Source organism: Manacus vitellinus, unplaced genomic scaffold, assembly GCF_001715985.3.
Source record: "Manacus vitellinus isolate BGI_N305 unplaced genomic scaffold, ASM171598v3 scaffold_0_pilon, whole genome shotgun sequence".
Classification (NCBI taxonomy): Eukaryota; Metazoa; Chordata; class Aves; order Passeriformes; family Pipridae; genus Manacus; species Manacus vitellinus.
This window is the reverse complement of record NW_021938789.1, coordinates 43,789,845-43,810,175: the sequence shown is the minus strand read 5'-3', so window position 1 is coordinate 43,810,175 and position 20,331 is coordinate 43,789,845. Positions and strand designations below refer to the sequence as shown.

The following is a 20,331-nucleotide window of genomic DNA, read 5'->3' as shown; positions in this document are numbered from 1 at the left end:
AGCCTGATATTAGTATCGGACAGACTTGTTCCTTCCAAATTTAAGGCTTTGCCAAGAAATGGGGAGAGGGGTTGTCTCTTAGGGAGATAATTCTAGAGTTAAACAAAACCCCCAAAAGGACATACAAAGATACTCCACCCCCAGTATAACTTAGGATATCATCAGATCTCTAAATGTAAGTTACACAAATGTCCACTGGCACTTAAATTCATTTTTATCCACTTAAAGGGGGAGCTCAATGACCAGAGCTGCTGTGTGGCTACAGCTTCCACTGAGCCCTGTCTGTTCACAACACACCTGGAAGAAGAAAAATCAGGCCATTTATTTAGGTGATTTCTTACAGGTGGAGGTTTGTATTTTCAGTTTTGCAAGCCTGAATGTGAAATAGATATTGATTAAAATCACCTCAACATTTAGATAGTTCCTGAAAGTAATAAAATGCCCCTGTCAGAATGATCAGTTTTTTACTGGTGCAATTCAGCCTGCAGATAACAAGCATGACTTTAGAGATGCCAGTGTAGCTAGCCCCAAGATAAATTTGGACCTGTAAATCCAGTCAAAACATAGAACCCCAAAAATATTTCAGCCTTGCTGAAAAGACCATTCCCTCTGCTCCTAAACTTTGCAAGAAAGCAAAAGATGGATGGCAAACCCTCAGCCCGCTGTCTCAAGTGAAAATTCTCACTTGCAATTTTTTTGAACTTCAGAAACTTCAATCATTTAATATGCTGGAACCTTTCCCCACTGGGCAACCGAAAATTATCACCACCTAATGATTATTCAGTGACATCTGCAAAATAAGTTTGATGTTTTTGGGCCAGTTTCTCTTGGACAGATGTCAGTATCATAAACTATGCTATCACTGGCACTAATTGGTATCATTCTTGTCAAACAATCTGCAGTATGGCAAAAAAACAGAAGTAGAGCTTACATTAAATTTCCCTTTTGCCTATGCAAGCTTTTCTTCATGTTGTGGGCACTTTCTCTTACCCCAAACGTTCCTGTACCTTCAAAAAACAGAGGGCTCACCAAGGAAAAGGCTCAGGCTCTTCAAGCAGCATTAAACGCAGCGTTCTGTGTGTGGATTTCTGCAGAGAAGACACAGACACTAAATCTCATTCTAAACTGTGTTTACTCTCAGTAAATATTTCTTCTTGCAAAAAGCATTGCCATGGCATTGTGCAAAGCTGTATAAACAGTTGTAATTTTGTCCTACTTCTTGATCCTTGCAGCTTGCGTCCAAGTTGCTGAATTGTTCAGTTGTCAAGGACAGGCTTAAAAATTTTATGCATCGGCATAGCATGTGATGTAAGCTCTCATGCACCTGACATCTCACACATGAATAGGTCAGGCATGGCTTGTGATTCACTGTTGAATTTAAAGACAAATAAGAGTAGCTTTTCTATGAGGATACAATGCAGTGAGCTCATTTTTTCAACTAGGAATTAAAAAATATTTTAAATTGCAGATTTTGTTTTAAAAAATCTAATAATCACTGAAAAGGTGTGTAACTTTTACTGTGAAAATACATGCACACAGGGTCCTTTACCTGTCCTAGATGTGCTGTAATCTACTCCTGAGTGACTTAGTTTTTACTTGTCCCTATGCTAGTTACAGTGCTCCTTGTTCTTTCTGTGCCAGCCTCATATAATCCTCTTCTGTCACACAGTAAAGTGCTGTCACAGCGATGAACTTTTGATTTCTCTTAAGACCTTCTAGGTCTACAGTGGGTATGGTACTGCAGGACAGGTTAGAAGTTTAAAAACCCCAATGTTTTAAACCAGTCACAACCAAACAACTCTTTAGCTCTTGATGCATCCACAAGCAGCAGGCAGTTGCAGAGAGTTAACAGCTGCAAAAAGTTATCAGTTTAATTTTGCCACATAAGCACAAGATCAAAACATGCAGAATAACTATCTACTGTCCAGAATTTCCTAGTTCACATTTGTGTACATCCCAAAGCTGCAAACAAAAGCATGAACTCACTTTCCACCTGCAAGCAGCACCCTTTCCACTGCTTTCGCAGAAGGCATTCACATTTAACTGTACAAGTTTGCAAAATTAGAGTCTTAATTTGGGAGCTCTTGATAACTTTTCACAGACAGGCCTCAAATTTGCCCTTCCTAGCCTATTGGCTTCAGTGTGAATTATATATGAATTTCCAGGGGCAAGATAAGGGCCACAGTCATTTCTCTCTTCTTGGTTTTCAGTGATTTCTTTTCATTTATTCCACACCAGCAGTTACAAAAAGTGGTCTGGGGATTGGAGTGCTGTTCTGGCAGTGAGTTATAGGGAGTCTGGGTTTGTTAATATGGATAGTCTTCAAAATAAACAGGTAAACTGAATGATACTGGAGGAAAATTATTATGAGGGGAAAAGAGGGATTTATGTCTAGCTCTGACAAACTGCTAATACCAGCTCTCTCAACCAACAACTAGTTCACAGCACTTTGTTCCAAGTTCTTTTTCCAGGGAGACATTTCAAGGCAAAACTCCCAGAGAGACAATCACTCTCCCAGAATAAGAGACACGAAGGATATTAGAAAAACTGAAGGCTGACTGAAAGCAAAGATTAAAGGGCAGTCAAATTCCTTCCTATAGCAAACTGGGACATAGTTGTCATCCTGTGCCCTTTTTTTTTTTTTTTAAATCTCCTGGACTCATAGTTTAATACCTTCTTTTTAAAAAAACGGGGTTTTTTTGGTCTAATCAGTGAATATGAGGTAAAGACACATTCAAGTCCTTCAAAAAAGGTAATAAGGCAAAGAGTTTCCAATTCCCCTTTAATTAAAGTATTAATTAATTAACAAAGTGTATTTATGGAATAATTATATAATTTCACACACCATCGATCGTATTTTAAACAAATTCATTTAATTAAGTTGACATGTACACTGCATGCTCTCAGTAGAGTTATTCTGAGAAACCAGTGCACGTCTGCCTTTAAGGAGATTCAAACTGCATGGGGGAAGTTCACAATGGCCCACAGTGGTATTCAGCAGAGAAATGAAGGCACTTCATACTTTTAAGTAAATTTAATACCACTGACTGTATCCCCAAAGGCTAAAGTCCCCTATCTGCATAAAAGGCACTGGGAAGGCAAGAGCAGCACGAGCTTTCTCAATACCAATATCCCTCATTCTGACCTAGAGGGGCTGACTTTAATAAACAGTTAATCATTATCCTCTTCGCCAAGCCTGTTAAGCAGCTTAAGAAGCTTGGCATTTCTGTGGTGGGACTCAGCTAAGGCTACCAAATCATTTCACGCAGCCTGCTGAAAGCCATCACATGCAGATAGCACAGTGTGCTGGGGCAGCATTTAAAGAGAGCTCTGTGTATGTTTGGCACATTTCCCCTTGGAGTCATCAGTTTTGCTCTGCCGCCTGCACTCCCGTGGGCTTGTGATGGGCTGTGGCCCCAACTGAAGGGATCACTGCCTTGGTTTTTCCTTCCAGAATCTGCAGTCTGGTCTGCCTCTGCGCTGTGGCCTCCTTCATCCATCCTTACTGTTTCTTTAACTTGGGATAGTCGACAATTCCTATTAACAGTTTGGGTCTCTGATGCCCATTACAATCTGTTTCTGAAGGAAGGATTCCAAATCACCTGTGCAACTCCTAAGTCTTAAATCTATGTGTTTCAAGTGTCCCCCTTTGTTTTGGCCTCTCATAGAAAACTAATATTTGTATTATATGCAGTTGCATAGTTTCATGCTTTCCAGCTGCAATATTCCTCACGTTTCTGCAGTGGCTTGCTAACAATTTCTTACTCCCTCATTGAGCTTAATGTTAGCTTGTTGAACAAACCATATTAGTAAAGCTACTTGCCTATTGCTCATAGTTCCTTTCAACTTCATAGAAAAGTGTTTGCTGAGCTGCTTTTCAGGCATTCAGTGTTTTTCTGAGTACCTGTTTCCTCGGAGTCCTTAGCTGCTGTTCTGCAATGCTCTCCACTCACAAACTCCCTTCCTGCTCCTCCCCACAGGGGACACCTCAGAGAGTCCTTCGCTGCTTGGTCAAGGACTACTCTGCACTTGAGCCATCTCCCCACGCAGCAGTCAGTATTTGCCACCACATTCCAATATATACCCATTGGTGACAGCACCCACATCTTGCTCTATGCATAACACAAACCTCACAAAATTCATCAAGCAAGTTCAAATCTGTGTAGAAATGTTGACTTTAACTGATATTAGTGAAGTAAAAAGAATTTTACCCATAGGAATCTTGTCCCAGTAATGTCACTGAAATGGGCTATTCATGAATGTGTATATCAGAAGCTGAATCTGAGAAAAGACAATACAATGTCTGGATGTTTACAGTCATATATTTCAATCCTTTATGTTTCCTTATGTCTTTAAAGTAATTTTTTAGGTCATCAGAATCTAAAAATTCAGCTGTCACTCTTTTACTCTTTTGTTCTTATTAAGAGTTTATCTATAATTTAATGCAAGTTGCAAGGAACTGAAGAGAAGAAAGGGAGTCCTCCAACTCCCTTAACCTGCCCCATTCACTTATCCCACTTCCAATTTCTCATGGCATCACTAGTCAGAATGAGGGGACTGGTGAAATTCTAAGGAGCCTCTTAATGTTGCCTGGATTCTTTAGTTTTTGTTCAGCCATAGATAAATACAATAAAAACTTGCATTAAAATTGGTATTTAACACCATACGTGGCATAGAATTTGAGTTCAATTTTAGGCTGTACATGTCCGAAGAAAGTAGCCAAACACAGAAATAAATGAGACTAACAACACAGATGGGAATATTATCAGTATAAAAGTGCTTCTCACAAATGGGCACTAGTTTTTAAATCATTCATTAGAAACCAAGATGAAGCTGATTCATAACTAAAAACATCCAGGAATATTCTGCATTAGCAAGGCTTGCAAGAGCTCCACTGACTTCTCTTTCCGCTATCCCAGATTCTCCTGTTTTGAAGAGTGAAAATATGAGTTGGTGACAATCTACTAAAACAACAGTAATCTGTGCCTTCTGCCACCCAGGCAAGTGTGATTTCCAGACATTTACACCAGCAACATAAGTAGACCAAGTTCCCTACTCTGCTTCTCCTTCTTTCACACACGTAAAGTTGTGCCCTTAAATCCATGTTTAGATACCCAGGTAAGTGACCTGAGATTAAATTGTGGTAAGTGTCCAGCACTTACACAATGCTGGACATGAATTAAATCACCACCCTTTTTACCTTGTTAAAAGTGATCTCTATGCAAAGCTCTTCACACTGCCTCTTTGCAAAAGGCCTTTTCTATCTCTCTTTGAAGATTTCTGAGCATTTAACCAACAACCAAATGCACCTTCCCAGCTGAACAATTCTCAGTCCCTCAAAAAGCATTTTCTTGCTCTCATGGCCAACTTCTTTCTCCCATCTCTCCCTTCTTTTCACAGCCTCTGCCTCCTGATTCCCAGCCAGCTCTTAGACTTTTCACATAGGCTGGTTGGGACTGGCCCAGCTTTTTGTCTTAATATAGTAACCCAGAATTGCAATTATCTTTTTCCCTTTACTCTGTGTTTCAGCCCCTTTGTCTTCATCTGGGCCTGGGAGGTTGTTTCCCATCTCTCAGTCTGTTCACTATGTTCTCTCTCTCAGCTTTTTCCCCTCTGTCTTCTCTGTAAGTCCTTAATCACACCTCTGTGTTCTCCCTGCTTCACCTCTTTCCCTTTCTCTTTCCCTCTCTCTTTTTCTCTCTCCTGTTACAGCTCTGCAGGCAGGGTTTACGAGCAGGGATCTCTAGTGATGTCCTACAGGAATATGCCTTGGTACACTGTCTGGACTCTTCAAGCCCTACTGCACCCCTGAGTGCCACAAAAAGCTCTACACAGAGAGGCAGAACAGAAAAGTAATGCTTCACAGCCACGTCCTTGTATGCTATTTTTTCCTTTCGGCACCTAAGGAAGATTTAGGGGGTGGGGGAGAGGGAAGAGCCTCGATTTACAAACAACAATTAGGCAGGTAAATATTCTGGAGCCAAGGGAATACAGAAAGAGGGTATTTAAGGAAGAACAAGCCAGAGTCCCTTACGCTTATAACTGAGCTAGCAATTTCAAATCCTTCTGGTGTGTCACCCAATTACCTCAGTACTAATAATATCATACCCAGAATCCACTTAGCCTTCTTTAGAATTAATTAGTATCATACAGCTCAGGCTGGGCTGGTGAGCTGAGTGCCTGCTGAGAGATGTTTTGAGTTAGGGCACCGATAGCATCAGGTCCCACCGCTGAGATCACATATATGAGAGATCATAAACATAAAATAGCCTCAGCTACATTTTCTTTGCCGGTTGATTTTAGAAGAACACTGATGTCACTGTGATCAAAACTCGAAATGAATTTTTAGTACTGGTCATACCTATGTAAGAGAGAAGCACAGCTCCCCATCAGCTCCTGCAGAGCATATGCCTTGCTGTACCCAGTGGAAGAAGCTAGACTGGCGCAAGTGGAAATGGAGTACTTCACTGAGCTGTGTGGTCAAGTCTAGTCCACAAGGCCCAGAATCATGCTCAAGATCTTCCCTTCCTCCCTCGCTTCAGTGCTGATTCCTGATACGACAGAAATCAAGAAGGAAGGAGCACGTCTTTTCTGATGCATCATGATTTCTGCATTACTCCCCAAAAGGCCTCTGTTACTTATCATTATGGTAGAGCTTAACCCTCTCACAACTTCTTTTGACTTTTATCTATGAGCAGTGGTCTCCATTTAGACTTTGAAAGGAAGCAAACATCCATTTCTAAAGATTGAGACGTCACTTATGTTATGCAGCTTCACAAAGCAGACAAAATGTTCAGCATCGAAGCAGAGAACATCACAGAAAAATTTCGGCTCACAAGTAAATGCCAGTCAGAAAACAGAAACACTATTTACTGCCTCCCAAACTGAAATTTTGAAGTATGCTTTACATAGAACTACTTTCCTGTGAAGTAGTTTACATTGCACTGCAGAGACAAGCAGTACAGGAGTGCCACCTATAACTGAGTCCTTAACAAGTATCTAAGCCTTCCTCCCCTTTTAATCATACTCTTTGAAATCATTAAAGATTCGTATGGAGTGCAAAGAAGAGTGTTGTTTTGTGTTGCAAGTACCAACTCTGTTGCAACAGCCCCGAAACTGCAACTCCTAGTCACATATACCAATGCAGCAAAAATAACCTGTGTGTTTCCCTATGAAACTTGAGAGCCAGTGAGTTCTGACTGTCACCGAGGGTGGCAGTTCCTTCACTGAGCAGCTCTCCTCCCTGCCTGCATCCACAGTCACTGAGCATCTATCATAACAATTGATTACCGAGATGAAGATACTGAATCTATTACTTCTCTCTCTCATAATGAATTCAACATTTCTCAGGACAATGAGCATTTAAACTGCTGATCATATAAATGGTGCAAAACAGTCCATAACTCATTAACATATGAAAAGAGCAAAAAATACACCCAAGTCTATGAATTTTTTTGTCAGTGACAATACAAGCCACTTGTACAAAGCTCTGAAGAAAAAAAAAAAATCTATCTGTACACTTAAAGGATTTTATTAAAGGATTTTTTTTCCTTAGTAAGTCACGGTTAGTAAGAAAAAGAAAGTCCCAAAATCTAGTATTTTAATTAAACAGTGTACATTTCTCACTGGGTTTGTTTGCTTTTATGCATATAGATTCCTCTAAGGTCCCTAAAGCTAGAAAACCTGAATGCTTTTAAAGATGTTCCCCTGCAATATGTAATTGAAATTCCTTAAAATATTTAGAGTTCTAGAAGGGAATGTTCTGCAGCAATAAATTACTGTAGTGTCATGGTAGCAACATACTGAGAGGGCAGAGTAGTTTTTAAATTCCTATTCTTAGTCACTTACAATTTTGTCTATATGTTGAAATTTTTTAGCATTAACTCCAATTTTGCCTTTGGAATGCTTTTTTTTCTCCCCTCTATTTCAAAATTTGGTTCAGCATCATAAGCCAAAAGCAGATCTCTCCTAAAACTCCAAATCTGTCAGCCTAGGACTGAATGAAAAAGGTTGGGTTTGTCTTTTTAAAGGAATAGAAGACTGAAGTACCTTCATCGGGTAGGAGTATTTCTGTACAGCTTGAATGCTTTTGCCCCAGCCTCTGAGATTTTCCAGGCTGAACCAGGATGTGCCTTGATCTCACAAGGGACGTACACATCCCCACCTAACCGAGCATGGGGATTGTCCTGTACAGCTCTACACGTGTTCAGAGCCAATCCCTTCACGGGATACAACTTCCATTTACAAGATATTTAATTCATAAAGTAGGACCTCTAACATCCCTTCTCGCTCTGTATTTCTCAGAATGAACCCGTACAGAGCTGTACAGAATTTAAATCTTTACTATAATTTCCTAGGTTTATGATTGATGAGACAAATCTTAAAGACATGGAGTGGAAAGTAACTGTTCATCCCGCATTTTCATATCCTGAAACCGGAGATCACTTCCCTTTCCAGACAGCTTAAAATCTGAGTTATTTGAGATCATATTTTAAGATATTTAGGTTCTCAGTTCCTACACAGCTGCTTAATGAGGTATTCAAATACAAGAGGCCTTCACAGCACTTGAGAGGCCATTCTGTGCTTTCCCTATTTTAACTGTTTTTCAAGCTTTGTTTCTCCTTTTGCTCATTCTAGACTTTCCTTGCTTTTGTATGTAGGACTTTCCAGGACTTCCCAGAATGCCCCAGGTTTCCGCTCTTCCCTGCAATCTGATTTTAAGCATTTTAAAGAGCTATTGGGCAGACCGCTGCCCTTCCTAATGGGCAATGCCAGCAGATCCAATGTTGTAATATGGTGTTGAAGCAAAGCCACAGCCTCTGTCTTGGGTGAACCAGTATCTATTTCGCAGAGATTCCCTGATTTCCCTGAATATATACTCACAGCAGAGACTGCTGCTCTGCTACCCTTTACTTTTCATTTAGGAGGAGTTAAAATACAGGGTGGGAGTCGAATGCCTGAGCAGAAACAAATATGTTTTCTGCCAATTTTTTAATGACTTCTTAAGAAACAAACCTGCTATAAAGTAAATTTAGATGTATATATAGCTAACAGCTCCTGTAGAGCCTTACTTTAGTATAGGCAATAGCAGTTGAAGCTACAGCGGGAAGAAAGGGGGGAAGTGGGAAAGGGGGGGTTCCTCTCTAATCTGCTAGTCCTCTCTGAGGCTGTGAGCCAGAGCAAGCAGCGAACACCCAAGAGACACGCAGACTGTCATCCCGGCAAGAGAAGGCACCCGGCCCAGACGGCCCTGCCAATCCCAGAGCACGAACGACGCAGATGGTGAGGGCGGGAAGGTGCCCCGGACACAGGGGTAACCCCGGTGAGCCGTGTCCATCCGGCAGCTCCAGGGATGCTCCGGCCGGAGCCCAGGGCAGCGCCCCCCCGGGCCGCGTTATAAGGAGCCGCCCTCCCGGGGGCAGTGGGTCAGGTTACTATCTTCTATTTCTCCTTCCTCAGTAACCCCTTGACATTTCTCAGCAAACTTAACAGTATCCATAACAACAACTATTCCTTGAGGAAATTTTAATTACAATATTGTTTGGAACTGTTGGTTGTTTATTGTGACAAGACAAAGAACATGGGAGAGGATTCATTGAGAAATACGCTTCACACTGGGCTGAGGAAAAGGTTGCTTTACAATGATTTCTGATGCATAAATCCCCCACATTAGAGATAGGATGGAAAAGAGAGATCTAAATAAAAAAAAAGAAAAAGGTAATGTGCCTGCACCTAGTATTGCTGTCAGAAAAGTGTTCATGCTAAACAAATTACAAGGGAGTTGAGGAAGCTGGAAGGAAGATGCTTTGGTTCCAGACTAAAAAGGAAAGTAGAAGAAAAATCAACAGTGCTGGATTTTTCTGGCACCCTTAACCATATGGGCATTTATTTCAGGGGTGCAAATACTGAAAACAGGTATTAATACAAATAAGAGTCAAGACTACATCACAACTTAAGAAGAGCAAACAGCAGTGCAGACTGGGATGTGTATTAAAGGGAAAAAGAAACCAAGGAGGAAGGAATGAGAAACTGATAATAAAAACATTTAAGGGTAAGGTATATCACTTAGAAAAATAGGAAAGAAAAGATCTGCTCCGTTTAAAAGAATGTATGGATGATTATTCCTCCCCACCCCATTACCAGCATCTGGTACAGAGAATAAATCCAGTTCCTTTCTGTGAACAAGTGGTGTAGACAGAAATTCACATTGATTTTAACATGCTAATTCCATGTGTAGGAACAAGAGTGTATTCTTAATTAACCCTGTAAGGAGCAAACACAACAGACTGACAACAGCACAGACAGACTAGAGAAGCTACTTAAAGTTATATATGAAAACAACAAATGGTACTGAAGTCATTATTTGAGGACCAGCTACATTTTAAATAAACCCAGATTTTAGACAAGTCAAGGTTATACCAGTTATGGGGTCACTATTTCACGTAGTGACATCCAGAAGATCCAGACATGCTTCAGAAACTTCAGGATTGTGTCCTCTAACCACTGAGCCATTAAGCACAATCTGAAATTTTAAGGCTCTGTTTGCACTAGCAAACTTTGACAACCATCCTACCAGGATACAAGTAGACAGGGCACAGCCATTAAAGAAACAACCCTCAAATAGTCCAATATTTTATCATGCCTTATTTTGTCATTGTTAAAATCCTTTTAGGAGTATAATATACCATAGGATGCTTCCCAATTAAAGACCCAGTTGGGGCTTTGATGTCAAGAATATCAACTCCCCATGCAAGAATCCAGAGTAAGAAATTTCAGGGGAGGAAAAAGCATGCTGCAGAAATCTCAGGAAACAGCCTTTCAAAGTGAGGTAAGATCACAGCTTTCTATTCTCCTCCAAGTTAATTACTTAACCTCCTAGAAAAAGCAGCAGAAAAAATTGCTTACACATGACCTACAAAGAGCAGGCAACATAGGAGTGAAAAAGCAAATAAAAACTGAGAGAATGGGTTTGTTTAGATGTTGGGCAATGATGGTGGGAGACACAGAGTTACAGTGTTTTTACTGTGGTTAGCACAGTGGCACGCAGATTTCCGAACTGGACTTCTGGTATCAGTATAAGGAAGATAAAGAACAGACAGATGCTGAGCTTCCATTTCAAAAACAGTTAATCCACTTTAATTTACCTGCATCATGTTGTGTAGTTTAGCTCCCCTCTGCATGCTTCTTTGCATTCAGTTTATTTCCTCTGTCACACTCCAAATTTCTGTTACTTCTTCAGCTACAGAGTCTTCTTCACCTGCCCATGAGCAGACACAGCATTATATTCAAATTTCTGTTCTCATTTCGTTTAGTATTTCAATAAAGTACACCTCTTGTTTCCAGGCTGACAAGTGTGGAGGAGTGGGCAGCGCCATGGAACACGGCCCACATACCCAGTGATTTCAGGTAATTTGAAAAGAGAAAGCTATTTAAGGGGGGGGGGGGGGAGAGAGAGAGGGGAGGGGAAAAAGCAAAAGGCAAAAAAAGAAAAAACCACCTTTCTTATGTTTTTCTTCTCTGTCAAAACTGAAAAGCAAGAATCAAAAGCTTTGCCTCGTGTTTTGTGTCAGTGCTAATTACACCCCTGCTGCTGCCGGCCAGTTCCCAGCACAGCATCCCACCGAGAGGGAAGGCCTCTGTCCCTGCAGTGGGCAGACCCTCCTCTCCCACACCAGGAATGCCTCTGAGGGAGAGTGTGCTGCTGTTTTGACAATCCCTTTCTTTGCTGCCTGGCAGAGCTCCATCTCATTTCAGCAAAAGCAGTATTTCCATGCTCTGTCCTATATTCTGCCCCAACTTCACAGCATCCCGTGTTCTGACAGCCTTTCTCATTTTTGGTAATCTCTCTTTTTCAGTCTGTCTCACTGAAACAATGGAAATGTTAGACCCTAAAAACATTACAGATTATGGACATAGCATCTTCACTTCCCTGACTCTCACTGAAAACGAACAGAAAATAAGCAGAGTGACGTTCTCCTCCACACAAGTGAGAGTGGCAGATTCCAGCTCTTTGATAGCTGTCGATTTCGAGTAATCCTGGTGGGTACATTTAAATCCTTGTTAAGGGCTTCCACATTCATTAGGAATAAATCCAGTAGTTATTTGGCTCTGTAATTATTGGGGATAATTTGCAATTAAGCAATTGGCCTCTGACGAAGGGACAGATAATTGATCAGCTGGTCTGGTATTTTAGAATGGGGTGGGGGCTAATTAAGTAAATCCAGTCAGCTAAATGTCCTCCTTCCCACTACGTCTTTTCCCACCTTTAAATACAAACCAGACCTCATGCAGCTGTGCAGGCCATGGGAGTCTAAGCCTATTAAAGAAATCTTTTAATGACTGTAAAGCTACCACTAATTGAAATAAAAATATTTTCACACTATTTTCACATTGTGCAAATGGATCCAAAAATAGTTCCTAATGCAATACATGGTGCACAAACTGCTCTGCCTGACAAGTGCAGCATTTAATTTGCACTAATTAGTCCAAAGCGGGGGCAGTGTGAAATTAACATGATTCATTAATTCTGTGGTTTATGTTTTACATACTGTGTGTTTACATTTCAAAACTATTAGGTTCTCTGATACCCAACATGCCACACTTCTGAAATCATCAGGTTCAAGAAGTTCTCCCCGCATCTCTTTGGGCACATTCAGATTTGATTTCTGGATTTGCAGCTTGTCTATTTGCTTCAAAACAATTGGTTGCTTTTATATTGCACTGTTCCTTCATTCGTCCTAATCTCAGCCTCAGCTTCTTTCTGACTAAATACTCTTTTGAGTGGCTCAGGTCACTGTGGGATAAGCATGAACAGAGCAGCAGGTGAAGAAGCAATTTTCAAGAAGCAATTTTCAAACTACTCTATGAACTAAAAAAAATTTAATAAATCCTTCATATCAACAAAATCTGAAGTTTTCATGATGCTGTTCCAATATTTGCTCCCATAATGATATCAGGAGATGTTCATTAAAGATCTAATCCAGAGCCCTGTGAAAGTCAACACACAGACTTCCACTGGCTTCAGAAGGCATAAATATGCCAGCTTCTCTTTATGCTGCAGAATACAGGACTCCAAGAATTGTAGCATTGGCCAAGTTGTCTTACAAAATAAATTATCTTCAAGTGAATTATGTTGAAAAGCATTTTAAAATATATCAGACGTAGCTAAATACTACATTTCTGCAAATTAAGGTGCAACAGTTGTATTTACATTTTTGGACATACTTGCAATGTCAAACTTGGTCCACTGTTTCCCAGGATACAGGTTACATTTCTACAAAGACCCAGAGCTATTACAGCTAGAATTAGGTGTATTACGGAATACACTGTGACTTTGTTTACTTGTTACCATTAATGACGGGTAATGAAGAGAGCTCTAAAAATCCAGCAGACACTTTGTAAACGTTGTCTGTCCTCACAAAGAGGTGGTGGCTGGCCCACCCCTACAAATACCTCTCCAGTAGTCTCAGAAATACAGCAAAAAGATGTGCTGAGATGTAGCCATCTCCTGTAATCAAGAGAAATTGAGGCTGTTTTCCATACCTGAAGGTGCTGTACAAGGTACCCTGAGGCATGAAAGAGCAGCTCCCATAATTGGTAGGAGAGTGGCAGGACAGTGTAGCAGAAAGGATGCCTGGACTGGGCTGTACAATGTACAACAAGCAGGCATTGAGCACTAAATGTCTGGCAGAGCCAGGAAGGCAGCACAGGCCGAAGCCTGGCCACTCAAGGAGTGAGAAGTACCTCAGCAAAGCTAAGTGGTGAAGCATTACAAACTGTGAACTTGCTCAGCTGGGGTTCCTGGAGGTAGGGTAGGAAGTGGTCATTTGAGGCTCTTCACAAAAAAAGGGGAAATCAGGAGTGACATTCAAAGGGTAACAAAAGAGAAAGGAGACATTTTAAATTATATAAGCCTGACAAAAACTAATGCCCTCCATAATATCTAAAGTAACCTGCTAATGTTTGTAAGAACCAACTGAAGCAGAAAACTGTTAGATTTTGGAAGATTCACAGGTTCTACAGCTAAAAAAAAAAAAAAGGCAAAAAAGCCCCCAAAAAACCAAACCAACCAACCAACCAACCAACCAACCAAAAAACCAGTTAGCTGCTTTGAGGGCAGTTTTCATCTTCTGTTTGAGTTGTCTGATTTTTTTTCCCCAGTATAAAAACTGTTTTTTTGCTCAGTAACCAAAGTCAAGTAAGGAGTAGGAGTAACAGGACTATTTTCTTCCTCATCGGGACAAACGAACCTCATGCTGGTCCCATGTTGCAGGTCAGAATATGGCCATATCAGTTACCTTGTTGAGAATAACAGGGACAGACCAAATACATATACATAGCTTCATTGTTAGCACATGTCTCATTAAGACAAAGCCATAATTTAAAAACATAGAAAACTGCTTATACACAAATCTTCCATTTAGCAAGATTTTCTGATTGGCTATGCACCTTTAAATGACTTATTTGTGTCAGCCTGGTTCAGGATATATCTGGAGCACACAATGTCATCAAGAAGTGCTATTTGATTACAGTGCAATACTTTGGGTGGCTTTTAGAAAGCAATAAATTATAGCATTACCATGTACCATGCATAACATCTCTATGCCACTTAGCAAGTATGAGGCCAAAATGAACACTCTAACCTTGAAAATACATGATTAAAGTGCTGCCTCGTGGACTGATATACAAAATGGCTAAGTTTAGTGATCCTTCAAATCCTGGTTCCCTGGTGAGCACAAAGGGTTCTGATGTACAAGGCTCTGCCAGCAATTGTATAGGACATAAAAGATGTGATACCTTCAGGAGTACCTGGGCTACTTAGAGTAAGAAAAGGCACTCAGAAGAAAATTGGTATCCTTTGGTAAGGTGCAGACACTTTCCAGCATAAATTTAAGCTGTTCTTAAAAGTTGTAGTCAGGCAAATGTCCCTACAGGTAAGCAGTATGGTACTTGAGAAAGCTGGGCCAATACTGAAACAAGTGGTATCAGTTTAGAAGGTAGGCAGCTTCATTGCTACAATCAACTAAGTAAATGTCTCGTTATTTAAAACGGAGTTTCTGTGCACCTCGAAATAAATAACACACAAAGATTTTTCTAGCACTACTAGGAGATTCAGCAGCCAGCATCTTTGAAGTAAAAGGAAGTACAAACTCAAAGCATTGTGTCATGTAAGAAAGCTACAGCTGTTTAACACAGAAAATAGCACTTTTCCTGATATACTTTTATCAATACTTTTGCCAGAATAAGAAGTTCATTCACATTGTCTGTGTCCTTAAGTCACTTTCTGTTTGAGTGACTCAACCATCGCTGACTCCAATGTGCTGTTTCTGTATTCTAAACACGACTGGCCTACAGCCAAATACTTTTGATATATATTAAATGAGTTACATGACCAAATGGTATCGGGTTTGTTTGTGTGTAGATAAGTTCAGACAACATTTGTGCGCTGTTCTGATTCTATTTAAGTATGTGAAGAACTTAAATCTCTCTTGAGGTACCCTTTTACCTTTTCAAGTACATCTTTTTAATTCCCAAAAGCGCCTGCTTAAAAATGTTCTTCTTTATCTGCATATGCAAGTGCACATTTGATGGGCAGTAGGCTCTTATTGTTACATCTGCACATCTATGGATGTGGGCGCCTGTCTATCTGACCACAAGCAACACACAGATGGTCTTGTGTCAGGGCCTGCTTGAGACTCAAACATGAGAAAAGGGGTATATTCAAATCTGGTGTGTGATTGGGGGGCAGGGGGGTATTTGTAATTCCACACTATCCCTTTCTACTGGGAAACTTGTAAAATTTCACTTGCAGTCCTGGAAAGGATTTGCACAGCTCTAATAGAAATGCTCGACTAAGATAGATGGGTCTGGGAGTGTCACATGGCCTTCCTGAGCATAAGTTATGTTACTAAATCAGCATATTGATCTGGGAACAGAGCGTCCTGGAATTCTGAAAATGTCAGGCACAGTCTCAGTGCTTCACTTCTTTAAAATCAAATTAATTTAGCCAACTTACTCTGGAGAAGAAATGACGATGTCAGATCCATGCAAACAGCAGGGTGTCGGGCACTCCAAGTCCCACTGCCTTTGACCATTTTGAAAGGAAGCACCTAAAAGAAAATAGCTGGGTTATCACCTAGCTCTCCCTTGGTGGAAAGAACCACCACCACAGGTAATGTGGGTCTCTGCTTATGTGAACTCGGGCATCCTGGGGCCTCACAACTCTCCATGGATCTTTGGGGATTCCCAAAGTGGGGATAATCAAGGGGGTTGAGAGGTAAAATTATATGGTTACATGTGATGATACTAATCATTCTACCTTATCCATGGGGTACATTTGAGATTAAAGGCTCAGATAGTCCATGGCCTTGCACTGTGATCTCCAGTTCTGTATGCATGTTTAATCAAGCGTGCTAATCCACAAATGCACGGTCAGGATTGCAGTATTTGGTGTGAACAGAACACTTTCAGCAAGCAGGGCCCATCAGCATGAATAAATCTGTAGAAATTAGCCATGTATATTTAGTTGGTAGAATACTTACATATTGGCACAAATTGCTCCTGGGGAAAAAGGGACAGTCTGCCAAAACATATACAGTGTGGACTTTTTCTTCTTACCTGACTTGACAAAACATATAAGGCAAGCATACAACGTATGCAAGGAAAAGGAGCAACTAGAAAGTTTCAAAGAACAAAACTGATCTATGTTCTTGACTAGAAGTACCAACACATCCTGTTCTGACCCCACAAGACATCACATAGCTTTGATTCCTACACCACAGGGACCAGGAGCAGCACGGGAGCCCCAAAGAGATACAAATTCCAATCCTGCCCTGCCATACACAAAGAGTGGGGCTGGAGAAGCTCTGCTGGTAATCCACCCTGCAGAGCTTGGTTCAGCTCCCTGGCAAAGGAGAGGTCACTACGACAGAGGCCAGATGCAGACCACTCACTCTGACCTCCCACAGCTTCTTGTGCTGGCTCCGCGACCTACAGGCTTGTCTGATCAATCCTATTACAGACATCTCTTTCTGGACTTTGATGTACTCGAGCTGAACACCCCTTTCCTATGTTGAAAAGCTCATTAAAACTAAAGGTGACATAGGCATCACTGCAGGGATCTGAGGGTCACCAAGACAGAGCCAGATATATCAGGAAGCTGCAGCCAGAGAAAGAGACAGTAGGACCTTGTCTGACCTGTACCCTTTGAAGATGAGGTGGGCAGGCTGTTATCTACTGCAAGTGAAAAATGCACAGCCACAACTTGCTGATACTGTGAGCTAGGAAAAGAGGGGAAAAAAAAAATCTTGAATATGTTATCAAGACAACTACAGTTTCTTCACTAGATTTCAGCAGAGAAAATCTGTACAAAGGCATCCTGGCAGCAGCCCTGCCCTTCTTCTCTAAGGTAATGATGAAATATAACCAGGCAAACTGGAGGATTCATATTATTCATATTTGAAATAGGATTATGCAAAGGAGAGTTGGATTGTAAATTGATTGGGAAGTGGGAAAAATCAGGTCTAGGTCCCAGCAGGCCAAAAACTCCTTCAAAATAATATAACAAAAGGTGATGATGTTTTCTCTGGAAAACATTATATGTGGCAAAATTCTGTTTAGCATTTACAGAAACTGAGCAAAAGGGAATACAGACCCCAGGAACTTATAAGGTACAGTGAAGAGAGAGGGTAGTAGGCAATAATGAACAGCATAACATGCAGCACAAATGCCTGTGTCCACTGCAGCCAATAAAAACACCTCCCTCATACACAAGTTGCTTTTAATTTGTTCTTTTCCTCTCAGAACCACCCCTTGGCTTCACTAAATAGAGAAAAGCCTTGATGTGCATCAATAGCCAGCCTTAGTGTAAGCTTTCTGCTTCCCATTTCTCATGGAAGTGAGAGTGGTACATGACATTACTCAGGACCCTGAAATTTATGTCCTCCTCTTTTCCTGTGTGAGTAATAACCCATAGTCCCACCAACTCTGCTGTACTTCGGAATATTTCTCCATGTCATGGTTTAACCCCAGTCGGCAATTAAGCTCCATGCACCCACTTGCTTACTTCCCTTCAGTGGGATGGGGGAAAGAATCAAAAAGTAAGAGCAAGAAAACTCATGGGTTGAGGTAAAAACAGTTCACAGAATGGTTTGGGTTGGAAGGGACCTTAAAGATCATCTAGTTCTAACCCCCTGCCATGGGCAGGGACACCTTCCACTAGATCAGGTTGCTCAGAGCCCCATCCAACCTGGCTTTGAACATGCAGCACAAATGCAAAGGAGAGCTGGATTGTAGGTTGTTTGATGAGGAAGTGATAAAAGCAGTTCTAGGTCCCAGCAGACCAAAATCTCGTTCAAAAGAATATAACAAAGGGTGATGACATTTAACAGGTAAAGCTAAAGCTGAACACAAGAAAGCAAAACAAGGAATTCATTCACTACTTTCCACAGGCAGGCAGGTGTTCAGCCATACCCAGGAAAGCATGGCTCCATCACACATCACAGTTATTTGGGAAGACAAACATGATCACTCTGAATGACCCCCACTTCCTTCTTCTTCCCCCAGCTTTTAGGCTGACTGTGATGCCATATGGTATGGGATATTCCTTGGGTCATTTGCAGTCAATTGTCCTGGCTGTGTATCCACTTAATCACAGAACATTCTGAGTTAGAGGAGACTCACAGGGATCACCGATTCCAGCTGTTAAGGGAATGGCCCATATGGGGATCAAGCCCACAACCTTGGCATTATTAGCACCATGCTCTAACCAGCCAAGCTAATCTCAGGGTACCTTCCCCAGTCCTTGTGCATCCCCAGTCTCTTTGCTGGTGGGGTGGGGTGAGGAACAGAAAAGGCCTTGAGACTCTGTGTAAGCACCACTCAAAAGTAAGGAAAACATCCCTGAGTTGTCAACACCATTCTCATGCTAAATGCAAAACACAGCACTGTACCAGCTACTAAGAAGAAAATTAACTCTACTCCAGCCAAAACCAGGACACTCCACATCTTCCCTTGGCTAAGAGGAAAGCAATTCCCCAGAAGAGGTTTCATCTCCACCATCAGGAATTTTCTCAGTTCTGGCTGCTCATGCAAACAAAGATGTTCCAAAATATCATTAAATCAAAGCTAATCAGCTGGCTCCTTGTTTGTCTCAAGACACTGTTCAGACTTCTTTATTTAAAACCTCACATAGATTTGGCTTAAGCTGCTTCGCAATTCTTTCCTTTCCAATTCCTCCACTTACCTAATAACGCTTTTTCTTTGTCATTTCCCATGCCCTTCCAACACAGCCTTCCTGTAAGTTTTCACCTCATCTCACCATTGATTTTCAAGCCCTGTCTGAGGATGCGTTCCTTTTCTCCTCTGTGTCTTAATTTCTCTCCTTGAAAAGCAAGATCTATTTCAGCTCTGCTGCCTCTGTGAAGACAGGGAACAACACAAGTGTGCTACAGCCACACTTGTGTCCTAGCCAATGAGGGCATTCCTTACAGGATAAATTGAGATGCCACAACACAGTCATTCCTCTCTGAAGCTTTATATGCTCCTCGGGTGGTCTTGTGCTGAACTCTCCACACAAGCTTAGATTTTAAAAATTGCAAGTTGCTTTTGATGCTACATTGCTTAGATCTCACATTGAATATGATAAATCATTCCCATTCCTTAGTCCTAATTATTTTCCCTCCTATACTGCAAAAAAATAAGCTGGTATTACCACGAAATCCATAGACCTGTATTTAGTATTTCTTAATTTTCATGCCCTTTCCCCACCCTCACTCGCACATTGAACCTCCTTTGTAGGCAGTCATGGATTTCTATCATCTGAGGATCAGAGCACTGTGCATCCATCAAGAAGGGTAAAATATTCACAGGAAGAGACTACAATATGAGGAAGAGGTCCAGAATGCATAATATGTGTCAGAGGAACAGATGTACACAGAAAATAAAAGTTCTGCAAACTGCAATAAAAATTTCCTCCATGACAAGAACTGTGCATTTTTCCATGGCTGTCATAGATTTCACGGAACCACTGAAATCCAGACATTTTCAGAAATCCCATGAAATTTACCTTTTCACCTGAATCCACATGAAATTGGAATTTTTCTGTAAGAGCCCCTATAAAATTGGCATATTTTCTTAGAACACCCCTTGAAATTGTATAGAATATTGCAGGTTTTTTAGCCTAGCCTCTCATTGCACATCTTAAAACTACAACCTCAGCTACTGATTTTTTGCATTTCTTCCTTTCAGAATAATAGATTATGCAAAAATACAATAGGAATGAAAATACTCTCCTATAGGAAAGAAACTAGAAGTCCTCATAAATATTTTATA

At 41.0% G+C, this 20,331-nt stretch overlaps 1 long non-coding RNA gene across 1 annotated transcript in view; it reads right to left on the bottom strand.

Moving 5' to 3' along the window:
- Positions 1–20,331, bottom strand: part of LOC115307748 — a 71,320-nt gene that overhangs the window by 29,647 nt on the left and 21,342 nt on the right. The window contains exons 2-3 of the long non-coding RNA XR_003916097.1: positions 16,016–16,109; positions 11,145–11,257 (exon numbers count right to left, since the gene is read on the bottom strand). This is a non-coding gene — a long non-coding RNA (uncharacterized LOC115307748). The remainder of the gene's footprint in view (positions 1–11,144; positions 11,258–16,015; positions 16,110–20,331) is intronic.